This window comes from Dromiciops gliroides, chromosome 3, assembly GCF_019393635.1.
Source record: "Dromiciops gliroides isolate mDroGli1 chromosome 3, mDroGli1.pri, whole genome shotgun sequence".
NCBI lineage: Eukaryota > Metazoa > Chordata > Mammalia > Microbiotheria > Microbiotheriidae > Dromiciops > Dromiciops gliroides.
In genome coordinates, this window is record NC_057863.1 from 418,390,526 (window position 1) to 418,406,446 (window position 15,921).

General features: G+C 39.2%; 1 pseudogene; it reads left to right on the forward strand.

Annotated features, from left to right (window-relative positions):
- The first annotated feature begins 2,537 nt into the window (after window positions 1-2,537).
- On the forward strand, window positions 2,538-2,958 carry LOC122750088 (annotated as a pseudogene).
- The last annotated feature ends 12,963 nt before the right edge of the window (window positions 2,959-15,921 follow it).

Genomic DNA, 15,921 nt, shown 5'->3' on the forward strand with positions numbered 1-15,921 from the left:
GTCTTGCCCTCAGAGACCTTCACCTCATGGCAGAGCTTTTCTACAGTAAGTCTCCAGCAGGTGGCGTCATTCCAATTGTTACAGTATGGAACTCCCCTCATTGGTGGAAAGAATTATTACTTGGTGTGATTCCTTAGATGCTCAGTGACTTTGCAAGGGGCAGAGCTGGTAGGAACTTAGGGAGAAGAGAACCTCTTTTTTTTCTTTTCTGGCTTTTGACTTTGAGAAAGGACATGCATGATTCTAAATTCTCTTTCAGAAGAGATCTTTGGAGGGAGAGAAAGATTTTAGGAAGAAGCCAAGAGGTAGTGGAGTCCTGTCCTTATTTCCAGCTCACCACACTAGTGACTTCAAGGAATTTCCCCTTGGGTGAAATTGTTACTCCCTCTTTCTTATGGTTCAGCTCTCTTTCTCCCAGGGGTGAACTCATTCACTTTGCTTATTGTCTTGGATTTTTCATCTGTATAACTTCTCTTATTTCTGTTTGTCATTGGCTTGGATGAATTAATTTCCTATTCACTATGTGTGATGGCCTTTATATAACTGGCATTTGGTGGGAAGAGAGTTGTCTTTGAATATAGCTTAGGGAATACTTTCTGTGTTAAGGGATAGTAATCAAGAGTGGCCTGAACTTTAGACTAACAATATTAAGGGCAGGTAAGTGGTGTGGTGGAAAGAGCTCTGGGCCTCCAGTAAGAAAGGCATCCTCCTAAGTTCAAATTCCTGCCTCAGACACTTAATACCTGTGTGATCCTGGGCAAGTCACTTAACCCTGTTTGCCTATTGCCTCATCTGTAAAATGAACGGAAAAGGATATGTCAAATCACTCCAATATCTTTGCCAAGAAGACTCCAAATGGGGTCACGAAGAGTTGTATACAATTGAAAAATGACTAAACAAAACAAGAACCAAAGGGCATTAATGGGGCAGATAGGTTTAATTCTAGCCTGGTTAGTACTCACTCTCTGAGGAAAACAGTGATCAGCCTTGTGGCCTCAATCTCTCATCTCCTGGTAGAAATCAAAGTTTTCCTTGGAGAATAGTGGACAGAGTTGGGTAGAGTTCTCCATCTGTACCTCCCTGCAAACCACATCTATACAAACCAATGAAGACATGCAAAACTTACATGCAAACACAAACATACTTTCCCCATAGACCAAACAAAACCGTTTTTGTGCTCAAGGAACCTTAAATTCTACTGGAGAAATTCAGAAAGCAAACTCCTACCCACTTTAAAAAGCAGAAAGAAGTAGATTTGTTTCTCAAATTGGAGATTTTAATTACTTGAAATATTCCAGAGAAAGAAGTTTCAGGAAACAAATTCAAGAATTCAGAAATTCACTCGACAGCAAGGTATTGCACTCCTATGGATAATTCATTGAAAACAAGCAATCAACTTTTTTGTCAGCTAACATTTACCCAGCAGTTGACAGTGAGTTGGAGCTGAAACACATAGCCACTGCACAGCTGAAGACAGGACTCTAGAGGACAAGAATCCTGGGAGCAGCTGCTGATTGACCACATGCTATACTCAGAGCTATACCTCAGGGAAGCTTTCCTCTCCTCCCCTCTAGAATCAGCTGTCAATAGCCTCTCCAAAAGGGCTTTCTGCACTGGTTGAGAAGAACCTGTATATTTTCCATCTTTCTTGAATTCATTCTACTATGAAACTGTCCTTCACATTCCTCCATTGGTGAGTTTGATCTTTGACATTAAATGTCATAAAAGAATTCAAACAAAGAGAAAATGACAAGTCAAATCAAAATGGTTATGTCAACAAGAATTTATAAGCACTTAAGATGTGCTAAGAATTGTGCTGGGAAAAAAACATCCCAGATCAGGTCTAGAAATAAAAATTGGAGGATCAAACTCTTTCCTGTGAGACAATGGAGAAAGAACAGAAGGAAAGGAGTAAATTGTGGAGGAGGTAGTTAAAGGGTAGAAGCAAGAAACCAGAGAAAGTATGAGAGATAAAAGGAGAAAACCAGAATATAATATAATGGAAATTAAAGAAAGAAATTGCTTTGAGAAGAATATGGTTCCCTATGGCAAATGTAACTAAGAGAATGAAAAGGGGAGATGATAGCTGCCCTCAAATATCTGAAGACCCATCATATAAAACAGCAATTAGACTTATTCTATTTGAACCCAGAGGGCAAAACCAGGGGCAATGAATGTTCCATAGGGATAAATTTAGGCTTAACCTCAAGAAAAAAACTTTCTAGCAATTAGAGGTAGCCAAAAGTGAAAGACACTTCCTCAAAAGGTGGTGGTTTCTCCTTCCATAGACATCTTCAAGAATAGGCTTGTCTGATATGTTTTAGGGGGATTCCTTTTTGAGATCGGATTTGGCTTGGCCGGCTGCTGAAGTTCTGCCCAACTCTTAAATTCTGTGATCTGAGGGATCACAATTAAGGAAAAAAATGGGATTTGGACATTTTTTATTAAAAAAACAACAAATAACTCCAAACACAAATCAAGAAAATCGTGGGTCCAGTAATATCAGATTTTTGCATAAAGAATGACTTATGCTTTTCGTCGCTCTCCGGCGCTGTGTGAGACAGCAGCCTAGCAGCGTCCACAATGGCGGGGCGAGGGAAGCTGATCGCGGTGATCGGAGACGAGGACACCGTCACCGGTTTCCTGCTGGGTGGCATCGGAGAGCTCAACAAGCACCGCCACCCGAACTTCCTGGTGGTGGAGAAGGACACGACCATCAATGAAATCGAGGACACCTTCCGGCAGTTTCTAAATCGGGATGACATTGGTATCATCCTTATCAACCAGTATATTGCTGAAATGGTACGGCATGCATTGGATGCCCATACACTCTCAATACCTGCAGTTCTGGAGATCCCTTCTAAGTAACATCCCTATGATGCAGCCAAGGACTCCATCCTGCGTCGTGCCCGAGGCATGTTCACTGCTGAAGATCTTCGCTAAGGGACACCCCATATCACTCTTCCCTACACATGCCACATTCCACTACTGAAATGAAAGGGGGGAGGGTTCATGGTATTTGCTATTTATTGGGCCCTGGAGTAAAGCTAAGACAGAATGAAGACTGAAAAATATAAAGCCCAGCTCCATAAATGTATCCCTCTTCTTCCGTTTCCTCTTCCTTCTCCTGGTTGATCTTGTGCTGTCTTTGTCTTATGTGGATGATAAATTAAAGTTTATTTCCCCAGGTATCTTTTTGGGGGGGCTTGGGGACTTGTAAAAAAAAAGAATGACTTATTATTGTTTTTAAAATAGTATCTATTAACTATGCTTAAATAGATGAAACAGACATGATTAGTTTAGAAGGAATAGGAACCATCTTCATAATCCTAAGAGTGGAAACTATTTTCATCCATTAACTACACTTCATTTTCTCTCTCTTCAGGAAGAACTTTTAGGGGCAAAGTTGTTTGGTAGAAAAGCCATTGTAGCCACAAACAACCTGTGTGTATATGCATGCGTATGCATGTATGTGTGCATGTGTGTACGTATGCATGTTGTATTGCGTATTTGTGGATGTATTACGTATTTTTTAAAATTAAAACAACTCTGGCTTAGCTAAGCAATTTTCACTATAAAAGCTGGCAGAGTGAGTTCATCGTCAAGAAGATTTGAGTTCAGATTCTTCCTCAGACATTCTTCCTCAGCTGTGTGACATTGAGCAAATCACTTAATCTCTGTAGAGCAAAGGTTACCCCTAACCTCTGAGGTCTCTTCCAGCTCTCAATCTATGACCCTAAGAACCTCATGAAGACCAAATTTCATTGCACTCAAATCTACCTATCCGAAGGAGGGTGAAACGGAGCTTCTTTTTGATCCAGTATCAGGTTTCCCATCTGTTAAATGATTCGGAGAAGACAAGAGCAAGCCACTCTAGAACCTTTACCAAGAAAACCCTAAACGGGGTCCCAAAGAGTCTGAAATGACAGAACAAAGCAGCCTGTCTATATTTTGTGATCACAAAGAACCAGTATGATTTTAGTAAGAGCATTATTTACTTTTTGGTTTTGACAGGAATATATTAGAGGAATGCTATAGATATAGTTTATCTAGATGGTAGTAAGTAATTCGGTAAATTATCTCATGCTGTTCTTGTAAAAAAAAAAAGATGAAGAGATGTAGACTACATGATAGTACAGTTAGCTGGATTCAAAAGGGTCTGCATGATTGTATTAAAAGTCTTTATTGCTTTGATGTCTTCTTGGAAAGAGGTATCTGGTGGAGTGTCCCAGGGAATCCAGGCTTGAACCTGCAGTCCTTAACATTTTTATCAGTAAAGGTGTAGATGGTATCCTGAGCAATTTGCAGGGGTCAAAAAGCAGGGTGGGAAAGCTGACCTATTAGAAGACAGAGCCAAGACCTCTTTCCACCCCCCACCCCCCACCCAAATCTTGACAAGCTGGAATATCAGGCTGAATCAAATAAAGAGAAATGTTATACACATTAAGTCTTAGAAGTATAAGGTAAAGAAGTCATGGTGAGATAACAATTTGCCTGAAATGGATCTAGGGTTTTAGTAAATTAGAAGTTCAATAAGAATCAACAGTGTTATATAGTGGCTAAAAAGCTAATAAATTTTTGGACTACATCCAGAGAAATATAACTTCCTGGAATAAGATGGTAATAGACCTCTGTATACTGTCCTGTTCAGACCTCTTCTGGACTATTGGGTTAAGTTCTGGGTACCACTACTTGAAAAGGACATGGATACAATAGGAAAAAGTCCAGAGGAGAGCAAAAAAAAAAAAATGTCAAAGGACCACGGATCCATGGCATATGAAGATTAATAATAGAAGGAAGTGGGGAGTCTGGGTAGAGGAAATTGGTCATGATACTCATATTCAAGTATTCAAATGGTTATCATCTGGTATTAGTCTTGCTCTTGTTGGGCCCAGGGAGCAGAAATAGGAGCAAGAGGCAGAAGTTGAAAAGAGACAAATTTAAGCCATCTTAAAGTGGAATGGGATACTTCAAGAGAGAATCACTTTTCCTTCATTGGCAGTCTTCAGACAAAGAATGGATGACTTGGGTGTGTTGTTAGAAGGATTCTTTTTTGAGGGTATGGCTAGGATTGCATGGGTAGCTAGTTGACACACTGAATAAAGTGCCAGGCCTAGAGTCAAGAAGACCTGAGTGTACAACTGGTCTCAGACACTAGCTATGTGACCCTAGGCAAGTCACTTAACCCTGTTTGCCTCCGTTTCCTCATCTGTCAAATGAGCTAGAGAAGAAAATGGCAAACTGCTCCAGCATCTTTGCCAAGAAAATCCCAAATGTGGGAGCAGCTAGGTGGCATAGTGGATAAAGCACCAACCCTGGATTCAGGAGGACCTGAGTTCAAATCCAACCTCAGACACTTGACACTTACTAGCTGTGTGACCCTGGGAAAGTTACTTAATCCTCACTGCCCCTCAAAAAAGAAACAAAGAAAGAAAGAAAGAAAGAAAGAAAGAAAGAAAGAAAGAAAGAAAGAAAGAAAGAAAGAAAGAAAGAAAGAAAGAAAATCCTAGATGCAGTCACAAAGATTCAGGCATGACTGAAAACAACTAAACAGCAACCAACAACAACTAAGATCAGATGCCTATTTAAGTCCCTTCCTTCTCTAAAATCCAATGATTCTGTGATCAGCATTTCATATACTTTTTACTATATCGCACAAGGAATCCTATTATGCTGCTTATCTATGTTTTTTTAGGAACAACTCTTAGGTTCATTTTGAGACTGCTAATCAATTGGGCAAGTCAGTTGACAAGAATGTATTGATGCTCTACTATTAATAACCAGACAGAATGAGACTGACCTGAAGATGCCATTTGAAAAAGATTTCAAGAACTGGTACACTATGACCCTATCTGCTGTTCCATAATAGATGAATTTTCCAGATGAATAAAGCTGTCTTCTGTAAATATCCAACTTTTTAAAAAAAGTAACCATTTTTGCAAGAAATATAGTAGAAAAACTGTTGAAATTTGAATGAAAAGACTTGCTTTCAATCCTATTTTAAATCACACAGCTCTATGACTTTGAACAAATCACCTAAACTTTCTGAGCCTCAGTTTCTTCATCCTTCATCTGAGGAAAACATTACTTGCACTAGCTACTTCACCATGTTGTTAGAATCAAGGGTGCTAATGGGTATGAAAGCTCTTCAAGAACTTCATAAATATGTTACTAATAATAACTCATCCATACTTCCTTCTTAAACATAATGTTCTAGATATAATTTTTTTTCTTTTTCTTTTTTTTTTTTGTGGGGCAATGAGGGTTAAGTGACTTTCCCAGGGTCACACAGCTAGTAAGTGTCAAGTGTCTGAGGCCGGATTTGAACGCAGGTCCTCCTGAATCCAGGGCTGGTCCTTTATCCACTGTGCCACCTAGGTGCCCCTCTCTGGATATAATTTAAACTTCTCTTCATGACTCAAAGTAATCATTATGAATATGCCTTGTTATACTCTGAGGGGATTCAGTGATGCCTTCAATGTATTGAAGTATATAAGGCAATTTGCCCCTATACTAAATAGCCCCAGGTTACTGTACTTCATTTCCTGTGTCTGTTTTCTACAGTTGTACCTTCCTCCCCTGTCAAGTTGTCATCTCTAGCTATTATCAATAAATCTGCCTCCAAATGTCCTTTCAATTCCTCTGCTCCTACTCCTGAAAAGGGACCTGAGAGGTATACTCTCCTCTCAGTCAATTCTCCTGAGCTTTAGTAGAGTGTTATATTTAATTTAGTAGAGTGTTATATTTATATTGTTATATTTAATATGGTGTCCAGAGCTTGCATTTGTTTCTTTTCAGATTCCTGACTGTGTTCTAGATAGCTGAAGTTTCTAGGTAAATGAGTCCTAGATAAGAATTGTCTTGATATGTGATTATATTATAGCTTTAGGGCTAGGAGGGACCTTGGAGGTCATTTAGGCCAACTCTTTATTTTACAGATGAGAAAACTGAAGCCTGCAGGGAAGTGACTTGTGTAAGGTCACATTGTGGTCAGGTAAGTGGTAGAACTGCGTTTTAAACCCAGGTCCTCTGGTGGGCAGGCAGGTGGTACAATGGATAGAGTGTGGAGTCTTGCCAAAAAGACTCTTCTTCCTGAGTTCAATCTGGCCTCAGATACTTATTAGCTCGGTGACCCTGGGCAAGTCACTTAACCCTGCTTGCCTCAGTTTCCTCATTTGTCAAATGAGTTGGAGAAGGAAATGGCGAACCACTCTAGTATCTTTGCCAAGAAAACTCCAAATGGGGTCACAGAGAGCTGGATATGACTGAAAACTACTGAACAACAACTACCTCTGACTTCAAATCTAGTGTTCTTTCCATTGTACTAAGTAGAGCCATTCGTACTACAGTCTGAAAGCCTAAGGAATCTTTACTCAGTATTTTGCTAGCAAATGCTCCTGAACTACATGCTAGAAGAATTGATGCTATACTCTCCTTCTTTCTGAGAATAGGATGTTTCATCTCATATCTAATATTACATATCAGAGTTTCATATTGCGGCATGCTCTGGTCTGCAGTGTGCACTACAGGTTCAAGAATACTTCTCTTGGGAGTAAGGAAACTGTCACAAATGTGTTACCTCCAACACAGTCCAGAAAGTAGCATAGTCTCTCAGGAGCCCCTAAACCACTTCACTCCCCCCCTCAAGTAGAATAATAACAATAATAATAATAATAACAACAACAACAACAATAATAACTGTTGTTGTTCAGTCATGTCCAATTCTTTGTGACCCCATTTAGGGTTTTCTTGGCAAAGATACTGGTTTGCCATTTCCTTCTCCAACTCATTTGACAGATGAGGAAAGTGAGGCAATGTTTCTGGAACAACTAATACACTTCTTGTTGTTGAGACATTTTCAGTTGTGTTCAACTCTTCATGACCCCATTTTGGGGTTTTCTTGGCAGAGATTCTGGAGTGGTTTGCCATTTCCTTCTCCAGCTCATTTAACAGATGAGGAAACTGAGGCAAACAGAGTTAAATGATTTGCCCAGGGTCACATAGCTAGTAAGTGTCTGAGACCAGTTTTGAACTCTGGAAGATGACTCTTCCTGACTCTATGCCCAGCATTCTATCCTCTATGCCATCTAACTTCCCTAGCCCAGCATTCTATGCATTGAGCTACTTACCTGTCCCAATAATAACAATAGCTAGCATTTATACAACAATTTTAGGTTTACAAAATGTTCTTAAGTATCTCATTTTAGCATTGCAACAACTCTGCAAGGTAAGTGTTATTTTTATCCTCGTTTTAAAGATGAGGAAAATAAAACAACCAGTTTAATTAATTTGCCATGATCACATAGCTAGTAAGTGTCCAAGGCTAGATTTGAACCCAGGTCTTCCTAATTCAAGGTCCAGTTCTCTACCCATCAGGACACCTGGCTGCCTACATATATCCTCATAATAAACATTGTCTACATTCTTTTTGCTCTACCTATTCCTTCAAATTCTTCAAGCTGGTACATGGTGAAGAATTTCAAATACAGTCAGTGCTAGGTAAATAGCTGCAGAAATTCCCTGGAATCAAAGAAGTGGTTAAGTATAAAGTAAATAACCCAGCTCCAAAATGCTGTGATTCTCTGATTCTAATGATATTCAGGAATAGGAGGCAGGATGACAGACCCAGAGGCGATTCTGAAGCTGCCAACCGAGCAGCTGGCGGAGCTCCCTGAGATACTGCTGGCTGACTGTCTTTCACAGTTTGCCTCCTCTGACTGCAATGGAGGAGGAGGAAGAGGAGGAAGAGGAGGAGGAGGAAGAGCCCAATATGAGGGAGGACATGGCAGTGGACCTTCTCACTACCGTCTGTTTTTCTCTACTGATTAGGTTGGCACTTGGATATAAAAATGTACGTCTAAACCTATTTCTGGCTTAAACTCTTGTGAAAGAAACACATAACTTTTTTTTTTTTGTGGTAAAGTTGAAAACAGGGACAGATGCCTCAAAGCGTATGCATTTTATAAGAATTCTTACTCTTTGGTTCTGGATCTTTGGAAGGAAAATGAAGCAAGATATGTCAACACCCACTAAGCTTTTTGATGGGAAAATAACGGTGACAAAAACGACTAGGCTGCTTCGGTAGTAAAGAAAAGAAGTTAAGGGGAATTAAACTAGTGAAGAAGTTGAGATTTGAATAAAATAAACACCTTCATTTATAGGGAAAAAAATCAAAGTGTTGATATTATAAATATGTTCTTATTTAACATCTATTGGATGCCAAAAATTCAGTTGAAGTGAATAACCTTGCAAAATTAGTTTGAAACAGATGAACACATACAGATAGTAATTTTACTAAGGTGTTGGGGAGTTTTAAAGTCACTTACATCATTTTATGTAGAGTCAAAAAGAACAAAGTAGAAATGAGAAAACTGGAAAAATGCAAATGTCATACCAGAAAGATAGCATAACCAATCCATTCCCAAGAGTGGTTAGCCAATATATTTAACTTCAAATTTAATACTGTACAATCATGGAAAATGAAAAAGCAAAATATTGAGAAGATAATGAGATCAGAGAGCAATCCGACATAGACTTATAAACAAATCATGCCTGAAAAATGTGTTTGCTTTTCAAACAGCTCTATAGAATAATAAAGAAGATAAGATGAGGAAAAATTATTTGCATTATGTTTAAGGAATTCCTATCAGGACTGGAAAGAATCTAATTTCCATTTGGATTGGATCTTTGTATTCTCAAATGATTCTACACTTATCTGAAGCATGAAAGACCTGCATAATAGTGACTGGACTATACATATGGGAGAACATGGGCAAGAGTCCCATCTGATAGTCAGGGAAGAACAGTTTGCAATCTGCATTATTGGAGGCAATATTCATGGATTACAGACTCATCTGAGTATTTTGAGTCCTCATTTATTACCAAATAAAGTGACTGTAGTTATCAAACTCTAATTGGTTCTTTAAAAGTATAGATAGATGGGGCAGCTAGGTGGTACAGTGGAAAGAACACTGGCCTTGGATTCAGGAGTAGCTGAGTTCAAATCTGGCCTCAGACCCTTGATACTTAATACCTGTGTAACCCTGGACAGGTCACTTAACCCCAACTGCCTCACCAAAAAAAAAAAAAAAGTATAGATAGACCCCATTCTGGACAATTTCTTCATTTCTCATTTGTATTGCTAGGTCAGTCCCTAGGAAGTAGGTAACAATTTCTTAACTCAAGGATAATAACCCTGAGAAGCAGACTAGAATTTCTAGTACTTTTGTACATGAGCCCACATGGGGTATACTCCTCATTAATTATCAGTCCAAGTAAATTTCTTTTTGAAAAGGTATTTATTTATTCATCAAGAACATATAGTCAGTGCTGCTATAAGGTTTGTTTCAAAAATGCAAATTTGTTCCAACATGATTGATATATTAGGGAACATTTTGAGCATAGTGCAAATTTTGAGTTGGCTTATTCACGAATTCTCCCTCAAGAAACAGCAAGAATACAGAAAACTTTACCACTTCACAATAATTCACAAGTTGAAACCATATCAACAAGCAAAGTCTGGTCTTTGTCAAGGTAAAGTGCCGTATTTATTGTATATCTTCTAGTGCAGAGGAATTGTGGTTCTCACCACACACACACACACACACACACACACACACACACACACACACATCTTCTGCCACACCCTTCAGGCCCTGTGTCTTGAAGTTGTGGCTTGGCCATCTTTCATTAGACTTTGTCAATTCAGCCCACTGGAAACTGGGGGCATAGGCTGACCAGCAGCCTGAAGCCATGGGTACTCTGAGGCTGTGGATGCCACTTTTTTGTATTTATGAATTTCTTAATCATTTAATATTTATAAAGCACTTTTTAAAAATTAGATCGTTTTCAGCAATATTGTTTGAAGAACTGTGAATGACTTGACTATTCTCAACAATACAATGATCCAAGACAATCCCAAAGGACTATGGATGAAACATACTCTCCACCTCCAAAGAAAGAACTGATATTGATGGAACACAGACTGAAGCATGCTATTTTTCACTTTCTTTCATTTTTTTTCTTAGTCAAGTTTTCTTGTACAAAATGACAAAAATGTTTTACATAATCGTACATGTATAACCCATATCTAATTGTTTGCTGCCTCAGGGAGGGGACAGGGGAGGGAGGGAAAGAAGGATAAAAATTGGAACCCCAAACTATAAATAAAAATGTTTATTACAAGAAAAAAAATAGAATGAGCTCTCAAACTTATGACACAACCGCTCTAAAAAACATCCAAATAATGCCATAGGACAATTCCTGGAGCAGCAAAACCCACAGAAGAATGTGCTGAAATCATCTTCTAACCAAGAACGGCTTGGAAGGTCAGAAGGAGGGAGCTGCTGTGCTGATACAGGAGTCAAGCCCAACCCCACAGTCACCTTGGCACAGATCCAGTCCCAGGAAGGCCTTGGCAGAGAAAGTGACCCCCAGAGCCTCTGAATCAGCTGAAGTGCCAGTGTCGTCTGGAACTAAGCTCACAGTCTGGTGAGAGGGCTGAGCCCCTGGCAGGGGGGAGACTACAGGGATCTATGCTGGTGCTAAGGCAGAACTTGGGTTTTTCACCCCTGCTGAGAACTAGGAGGTAGGCTCCAGTAGCAGTGGCCCAGGTCGGGAGGGGCACAGGGGTGATGCTTTGTTCACTGTGTCACCTAGCTACTCCATGATGACATCTTTAGGGTTAAATTGAGGGGTGAGGAGAATGCACTGGGGGAAAGGGGAGGGGGAAGGGCTGAGGTGAAATCCTACTGAAAGAAACAGGAAAAGGTTTTTGGAGTGGGGGAAGAGATGGGAGAGGAACAGGGCAGTAAATGAACTTTACATTCATCAGAAAAGGTTCAAAGACCATAAACTCATCAGAGTTGCCTCAAGGAGAGACTAATACACACACCCAACTGAATGGAGTAATCTATTTAATCTGGGCAGTAAATGAACCTAACACTCTTCACAATTGGCTCAAAGACCTCAATCTCATTAGAATTGGCTCAAGGAGGGAATAGTGCACACTCAATTGGGTGGAGTAATCTCTCTAACCCTGCAGGAAAATAGGAGGAGAAGGGGATAAAGGGCAAAAGAAGGAAGGGCGGATTGGGGGAGGGGACAGATAGAAGCAAATCCCTTTTGAAGAGGGATAGGATGAAAGAAGATGGATAATAGAATAAATATCATGGAGAAGGGAATAGGATGGAAGGGAAACTTAACAATAGTAATCATGAAAAAGAGAAAAGGGGGGAAAATTGTACAAAAAATATCTATAGCAACTCTTTGTGGTGGCTAAGTATTGAGAATCAAGGGAATGTCCATCAATTGAGGAATGATGGAAGAAGCTGTGCTATATGATTGTGGTGGAATGGTGTTGTGCTATAGGAAATGACAAACAGGATGATCCCAGAAAAAACCTGGAAAGACTCATGAACTGATGTATAATGAAGTGAGCAGAGTTGGGAGGACATTGTGCATAGTGAATGACTTAACTACTCTCAGCAAAGCAATGATCCAAGACAATCCCAAGGGACTAATGACAAAGCTTACTATCCACCCCCATTGAAAGAACTGATAAAAAGAACACTTGTGGATTGTACGTATATAACCTGGTTTCGATCTTGTGCAGGGAGGAGGAAAGGGAGGTAGGGAGAAAAATTTGGAACTCTAAATCTTATGAAAATGAATGTTGAAAACTACCCTTACATGTAACTGGAAAAAATAAAATAAATATTTGTTGCTAAAAAAAAATAGTTTTGAGTGATGCACCCCAAACCCATTTTCCCAATTAGCTCTGCTATTTTTATTGCTTTATTTTGCATAGCTCTGTGCTTTTTGAGGGTGAATATGTCATGATATAGGAGAACTGATTGTAAATCAAGGATAGTTGTTACAGAAATGTTTCCCCAAACCAGGGACATGCTTTTCTTTTGCACGTACACTGTGCCTGCATAGAGTGGGCTCAAATTAAAAGATGATATATGTCTGGAAGGTAAACCATAACCCCTAGTTGTTAGTAGTTCTTTTTTCCCATCATGGAGCCCTTATGAATTTCCCCTTTGATGTAGCTCTCTGATGATTTCCTAGGGTTAATACATTTGTAGAGTTCTGAAACTGCCTTTCCTTAATGTGTCTAGTTTTTCCTTTGTGTGCTTCTGAGCTTATGATGCAAGAGCTGCTGTTAGCCTCTGTTTTTCTGGGAATATTTCTTCTACTGCTTCTGGTGGACACTGCCATGGACTTCTGGTCAATGGTGGGACCTCTGATGGCTCTGATGGATCTCCTGAACTCAAATGGAGTAGGGGTATAACAGTGTTTCTCCAACTGATTTCCTCTCATCAGCTTGGCTGGAGCACCACCACCATAATCCTGCTGCTGAAATTTGTGATGCTGAATTGATTTGCTGTGCACTCGGGCCTAGAGGAGTGTCTGATTTTTTTTTTTTTTTTAGTGAGGCAATTGGGGTTAAGTGACTTGCCCAGGGTCACAAAGCTAGTAAGTGTTAAGTGTCTGAGGCTGGATTTGAACTCAGGTACTCCTGAATCCAGAGCCAGTGCTCTATCCACTGTGCCACCTAGCTGCCCACTTTTTTTTTTTTTGCCAGTCACAAGATTTTTCCCTTTTGGCATCATTTGTCTTTACCCAATGATCAAAACACTTTATTCCTCTCAAATTGATTAAGGCCTTTTTTGGTACCTAGTTGATACCTTTGATTGACTCAATGGAGAAGTCTGGAACTTCTGTGTTTACATTAATTAGGATGAGTTTTCTAAAGGAATTGTGACTATGGTAAGAAACTCAGCTTACAAAATTAAAATACATCCAATTAAGGATTAACCTATAAAATAAGGTTATTACATTGTAGGAAAAATAATAAAGTAGCAATACAAAGACAATATAACTTGAAAGGAAATAGTATGCATAGGAATAGTTGACCCCTGCTTTAGATTTTGCTATTATTATCAATAAAACAAAGCAGTAGAATTTTACTCATCAGGATTGTTTTTAACCTTTAATAATGTTCATACTATATGGCATTCAACAAAGTTTTATATTCTAATCCATCTAAAAATAATATTTTAAACATTCAGTCTTTAGAGGTTTTTATTTCATTGCTTTCCTGGCAAACAAGAAAACAATCAAGAAAGATTAAGGTGCACATTTCAATATCCTACCAATTTTTTTTCTCTCCAAGAAGCGTTAGCTATGTAATTCCCATTGCTATCAATACCAGTCACATAGTGTGATGCTGACCATCTGTTTGAAATATTGCAGACACTTGGGAAATCCACAATGATGGGAATTCAAAACTACCATTGGTTAGAGAGACACCATCAGTCTAAGAAGACACTACTTTGGCTTGGTTGTCTTCCTTAGAGGGACCATCTGTGCTCCACGCCTACCCATACCACAGACTGTCTGTATGATAACAACGCATCTCTTGGTTTTGTCTGACCCTTCATTTTAAAGTATAGTTAAGATAATGCCTACCACCCACAAGAGTTTTGTGAGAATTGTTGAGGCAACAGATATAATACATACTGAACATTACAAAGATGAAAGGGTGCTATGTCACTGCCCCAAAGCATTATACACCCACAGTTATGCATTTTTGAGTGTTCTTATTATAGTAATGTAAAAGGGCAATACTTGGGTTACATTTAAATATCTGTGTTTTTATTTTACTTTTTCAATATCAACAGTAATTTATCAAACACCTATTATGTTACAAGCACTATGCCCTATAGGTTTTGGGGATGCTAATACAAAAAAATGAAAAAAAACATCTCCTTTCAAAGGAGCTGACATTATATCCTGGGAGATATAAGTGTATACACATTTGTGTATATACATGTGCATGTATACATATGTGCACACAAAGAGACAGAGAGATGTATGTGTACACACACACACATATAAATAGAGCATAGTTAAGTACAAGATAGTTAGGGAAGGAGGGCACTAGCAGTTGTGATCAGAAAAGACTTCATGGAAAAGGTGCGTCTTTAAGGAAGAAAAGAATTTTATGAAATAGAGGTAAGAAGAGAGTGAATTACAGACAAAAGTATGGAGACAAAAGATGGAGTGTCATTGGTGAAGAACAAAGAAAAGATCTATTTAAGAGAAAAGTAGGATATGTGAAGGACAATACATATAATGAAGTGGGGAAAAGGTTGGGGATGCCTAGGAAGCACTTCCAAGTATTTAAAATTTTTTTTTTGTGGGCCAATGAGGGTTAAGTGACTTGCCCAGGGTCACACAGCTAGTGTCAAGTGTCAGAGGCCAGATTTGAACTCAGGTCCTCCTGAATACAGGGCTGGCGCTTTACCCACTGCACCACCTAGCTGCCCCTAGGAAGCACTTCCAAAGGCAAAAAGAGGAGTTTGTATTTTATCCTGGAGGCAAGAGAGAACCACTGGAGTTGATTGAATGAGGATGATATGGTCAGAGCTACAACATTTAAGGAAAATCACTTTGACAGCTATATGTAGGAAAGAGAGCATGGAGCTCAGTTAGGAAGCCTTGCAATAACCTAGGGGAGAAGAGATAATGTCCTGAACTAAAGTGATGGTTAGATGAGTAAAGAGAAGGGGTCGGATGTCAGAAATATGTAGGTAGAAATGTGAAGACTTGACAGTGAGATGTAGCTCTTTTTGTAGTGGCTAAGAATTGGAAATTGAGGGGATGGCTGAACAAGTTGTGGTATATGATTGTGATGTAATATTATTGTGCTATAAGAAATGGCAAGCAGGATGACTTCAGAAAAACCTGAAAAGACTTATATGAACTGATGCAGAATGAAGTGAGCATAACCAGGAGAACAATGTACAAAGGAACAGCAACATTATGAAATGAGGAACTGTGAATGACCACTATTTTCAGCAATACAGTGATCCTAGACAATCCAAAAGAACTAATGATGAAACATATTATCCA